Source organism: Penaeus monodon, chromosome 44 (genome assembly GCF_015228065.2).
Source record: "Penaeus monodon isolate SGIC_2016 chromosome 44, NSTDA_Pmon_1, whole genome shotgun sequence".
NCBI lineage: Eukaryota > Metazoa > Arthropoda > Malacostraca > Decapoda > Penaeidae > Penaeus > Penaeus monodon.
Window position 1 is genome coordinate 4,013,707 of NC_051429.1, and position 5,000 is coordinate 4,018,706.

Here is a 5,000-nt window from a genome sequence, read left to right on the forward strand (position 1 = left end):
ATGCCTGCAGTAACTACCCCCTCATCAATGCCTACTAGTACAGTAGCCAACAATCAACCTTTAAGGAACATTTCCACTCTCCCAACATGCTCAACTTCAACACCTCTCCATAACACCACCTCCCTTAACACTACTCCATCTTCGTCACGCCCCACCTTCTACTACCCCTATCTCTACAACAATCTTAAATACTCTCTTTAGCGCAGCCAATTGGGACCGATTTTCGTGATCCCACCCACAGCTCCCTACTCTGGACAACACCCTTCTCTTCCAACAATGTCTCCAAAAAACAAGTAGGTAAAGTCTCTTTCCGTAGCCGACCCGACCGCTCCCGTCTTGTCACAGTAAACATCCGAAAAACCAAGCTATAGCATTAACAAAAAACTAACTGACCTATATGGTAACACCCCATCCTTGCAGAACCCCATCCAACCCCAATACTTGCACCGGAACCAGTTTCAATCTCCCCAGCAAATTGCCCAATCTATGACAAAGATTGGTCAGATGTGGAGAAGACCTACTTGCCTTTCTCACAGACTATGATGCAACATAGTACAATGCTACTCCATTCCCCCAAGGTCATCGAAAGAAAACCCACAACATAGCCAAAATTACCTTCCGTAGGACATGACCTTCCCTTTAACATCTACATAGGAGGAGAATCCCTCCCTGTTCGTCCATACCAACCTCCTCCACGTCAGTGACAAAATTGTTGGCGTCTAGGACACCCAGCCAAACATTGCCGTTCCACAGCCAGATGCCCACTATGTGCCCAACCTGGCCATACCCGATCTAACTGGGATGTGGAGGCGCTGGTAAGGAGGTCGTACCCTGCGGCTGCGGAAGAGATGATCGTGGTCCTGGCCCGTGATTTCTTTGTTGACGCTTTACAGGACCAGCAGCTGCAAATCTACGTCAAGCAGGCACACCCTGAGGACCTGCAGGTGGCGCTGGCGAGGGCCTTGGAGTTCGAGGCCTTCCTGAAGGCAACCAGTGGCCTAGGGCCAGCTGCTCAGCCCGCCGTGGACCTCCGGGGCCGGAAGGCTAAAGTGGAGAAAATAGCATTGAGGAAGGTGAGCCCGAGAACTTTCCAAGGCTTGTGTTGGGGCTGCGGAGAGGTAGGGCACAGACGTAGTCAGTGTCAGAGGGAGCGGAGAACACGTCCTCTCAACCAGACGGATTCTGATGCCTTCCAGCAGTGCTGCAAGGACTGTGGCAGATATGGTCACCATCCGAGCACATGTCCTAAGGCTAAGGAAGTGGTACAGGCGGAAAAGGCTGGAGAAGGGGCCGAAACCCAGCGTCCTCGGTTCCCGGGCCCCGACTTGGGGTAAGGTTGCCGTCGAAACCAGCACGATGCGGGTGGAGGGCTCAATAGATGGGAAGCACTGCCGCCTGACAGTGGACACTGGGGCTGAGAAGGCCCTAGTGCGGCCTGATATGTTGGCCACTATGCGACTTCAAGATGCACCACAGAGACTGTGTGGTGTCACGGGGCATTGTGTGCAGCTCAAGGGGCCAGTGGAGGCTCGTATTGGCGTGGGCAGCACGGTGCAGCGGCTGCCGGTGTATGTGGCCGATCTGGACGAGCACTGTTTGCTGGGCCTTGAATACCTGACGCAGAGTAAGGCGCGTGTGGTCGACCTTGGACGGAAGATGGGTGAGGGTGCACGGTGAAGAGGTGCCCTTGCTTCCAGAGGTTGGCTGTGCAGAGGTAGTTACAGCTGAGCGACTGCACCTTGCCCCCAGGACAGAGTCTAGAATCCGGTGTCGACTGTCAAGAGTGGTGCGTGGAGTAGAGGGCCTCGTGGAGCCCAACCAAAACTTGCAGCTGGCTGTTGGCGTAGCGGTTGGGCGGAGCCTTCTTGGACAAGGGGAGGGGTTAGTTACAGTGTTGGTAGCTAACTTCTCCGATAAGGCCCAGAAGGTGCCAGCTGGTGCAAAGCTGGGCACTTGTGAGGAAGTGGAGCGTCCAGAAGAGTCGTCGGGGAGCGAGGAGTTGGTTGGTGTGGGGCCGTTGCCTGATTTACCGCTGCCCACACCTCCTCCAGAGAGACCCCAGCGAGAGCGAAGAAAGCCGCGCTGGATGAAAGATTTTTGTGTTTCTGAGAACTGATTTTATTTAAATTTTCTGTAGTTTGTTTCATGTTTAGATATGACAGAGCAGACGGGTCGTCTGCTTGATAGGGGGGATTGTGCTACGCCAGTGGGTCTTTGTCTCTGTGCGAAACATGTGTTAACATGAAGGGACCTGGGCAAACATGACGCAGCTGGCTGTGAGCGGAGGAGCGGAGGAACAAGCCAAGAGACGCAGTTGGGTGCTGCTATTGTGAAGACCTCGTGTGTGCCCTTGTGACCTGAGATAAACCTGGTGTTGCCCTGTTATAAGCTGTATTGTGCTGTGTGACATGCTGGTTTCCCCCCTGTATTGTGCCTATAGAAAAGTGGACGGGTAAATAACTTGTGTAAATAAAGGAAAGACTGTCATTTTGTGTTTATTTCGTGCCCTGCCTCGCCACCTGGCGTTTCCCCTTGGTGTTCTGGGACGCTGTGGTGTTCGGTGCCTCTTGGAGCTGTTCAGTGTTCACGACCCTGTGGATAACACGCCGTCTGCCTAGCCTGCCTTGTGTTGGTGGCAGAGAGACGAGGCGGATCGGCGTAACAATATTTATCAATAATACACTATTCATATTTTATACCTTTGTACGTTAAAATTCCTTATTATATACCTTTTATCAATATAATTTTGAGTTTTCTATTGCAATGTTAAACATTTTATGAACCAAACACGGCGTGATTATTTTTCCTAATACGTCGTGTTTGCCAGAGGGCGTGGCCATACGGCACGGCGGCCTATTTGACACTTCTGTGAAACATGGCCACGGTGAAAGACGGAAAAAAATGTGCAAAGAAACCTTGTGCAGATTGTGACACGGGAACAATATCATACTCAATCAAAGTCGTAAGAAACCCCGATTTGTGTTTTGAGTATCTTGTGCGTCAGGGTGTACTAAACAATACGATGCAGTGTAAGAAGTGTGTGCCAGCTTCACCGCGGACCAACAAACGGATGCACCCTTTCCTCCTGGCTGGGGCTCAGCTCTTTCCTCCAGACAAATAAAGGTAAAGCCTTGGGGTCCCGGGGGGCTAATCGTGAATAAATTTTGCCATAGGTAAATACCCCAATGGGGGGCCCGGGGGCGTAGCCCCCGATAGGTAAATACCCCAAAGGGGGGTCCGGGGACAGAGCCCCCGATAGGTAAATACCCCGGTGGGGGGGTCCGGAGGCGGAGCCCTCGATAGGGGGTTAGGTAAGGTTGCTTGGTTACAACGTTTTGTATATACATAAGTACAATGCATTATGCTTTATTGCTTATATTGACTGTATTTAAGCCTGTTTTACCCCATAATTTCCCCGATATACTTCATGTTCTCCCCTACTATCGGGACTTATCAATTCAAGATTGTTGGCTGAATATGTGAGTTCCGCCAACCAAAAAATGTATAAATCTGTAGATATACCTATAATCGTCACCGATTATCGTCAAATAAAACTCGTGAACGCGAAATACATTTTTAGAAAGAATTACCATAAATAAAATAATAATAGAATTTATTTTCTCTATCTATCTATTTATCTATCAATCTATCTATCTAATCTATTTAACCTATTCTTTTTATCTATCCATCCATCTTCCATCTATCTATCTATCTGTCTATCCAACATCCATCCATCTTTCCATCGATCTATCTATCTATCTATCTGTCTATCTATCTATTCATCCATCCTTCCTTCCTTCTTACTTATTTTCTTAATCTTATTTTACTTACCTCTTTATCTCCTCCTTAAATCCTCTCAGAAAATCGAGGAAAAAAAAGATACTAATCATGAGCTAAAAAATGGTTTATGTAAATATATATAAATATTTCATTTATTAATATATATTTATTTATTCATTCATCAATATATATTTATATATTTAAATATATATTTGTATAAATTGATCTATATATTTATATGTATGTATATTTATATATGTGTACATACATATTTATTTAAATATATATGCGTATATATGTATATATATATATATACATTTGTGTTTATATATGTATATATGTGTATAATTATGTATATGTGTTTGAGATTTTTAATTTTCAACATTGATTTTAAAGCAGTCTGTTATTTTGGGTCTATTTTCTGTTTATAGGGTGATGATGAGTTTCCTTGGTGACGGGATGCCTTTGGCCCCACTCTCGGGCAAGGAAATAGTCGGCACGGGAGTCAGCGTCAAAGAAGAGCTCAGCGAAGATGTCACTGATGATGCATGCCTGAAATAAAAAGAGGAACCACTAGATGGAGATGAAGCGAGAAATGATGTGTGTAATGTGAATGTGATGCATGAAAGTCATTTCTTTCATAATCTTCATGATCTAAGACATGAATCACATGCAAAAGACTTTTTAACCATAACCATTACCTTTTTTCATTATGACGCGTATTTAAGTCTCCATACTTGTGTGTGCCCTGTTATAAGCTATATCGAGCAGTGTGACATGCTGATTTCCCCCCTGTATTGTGCCTATATAAAAGTATATGGGTAAATAACTTGTGTAAATAAAGGAAAGACTGTCATTTCGTGTTTAACGGTGCCCTGCCTCGCCGCGTGGTGTTTCCCCTCATGGTGTTCTGGGACGCTGTGGTGCTCGGTGCCTCTTGGAGCTGTTCAGTGTTCATGACCCTGTGGATAGCACGCCGTCTACCTAGCCTGCCTTGTGTTGGTGGCAGTGGGACGAGGCGGCCGGTGTAGACAAATGGTGTCAGGAGTGGGATTGTGATATTTGATCAGTGAGACGCGCCAATTTATCATGTCGTCCAAAAATGGCGGCAGGCATGAGGGAGAGGAGGCTATGACTGAGGCAGGCACGAGAGAAGTGAAGCCGAGCCAGATGTTGGGTGCTACAGAGCAATCTTGCATCTGTGAAGATGGAAACTCAGC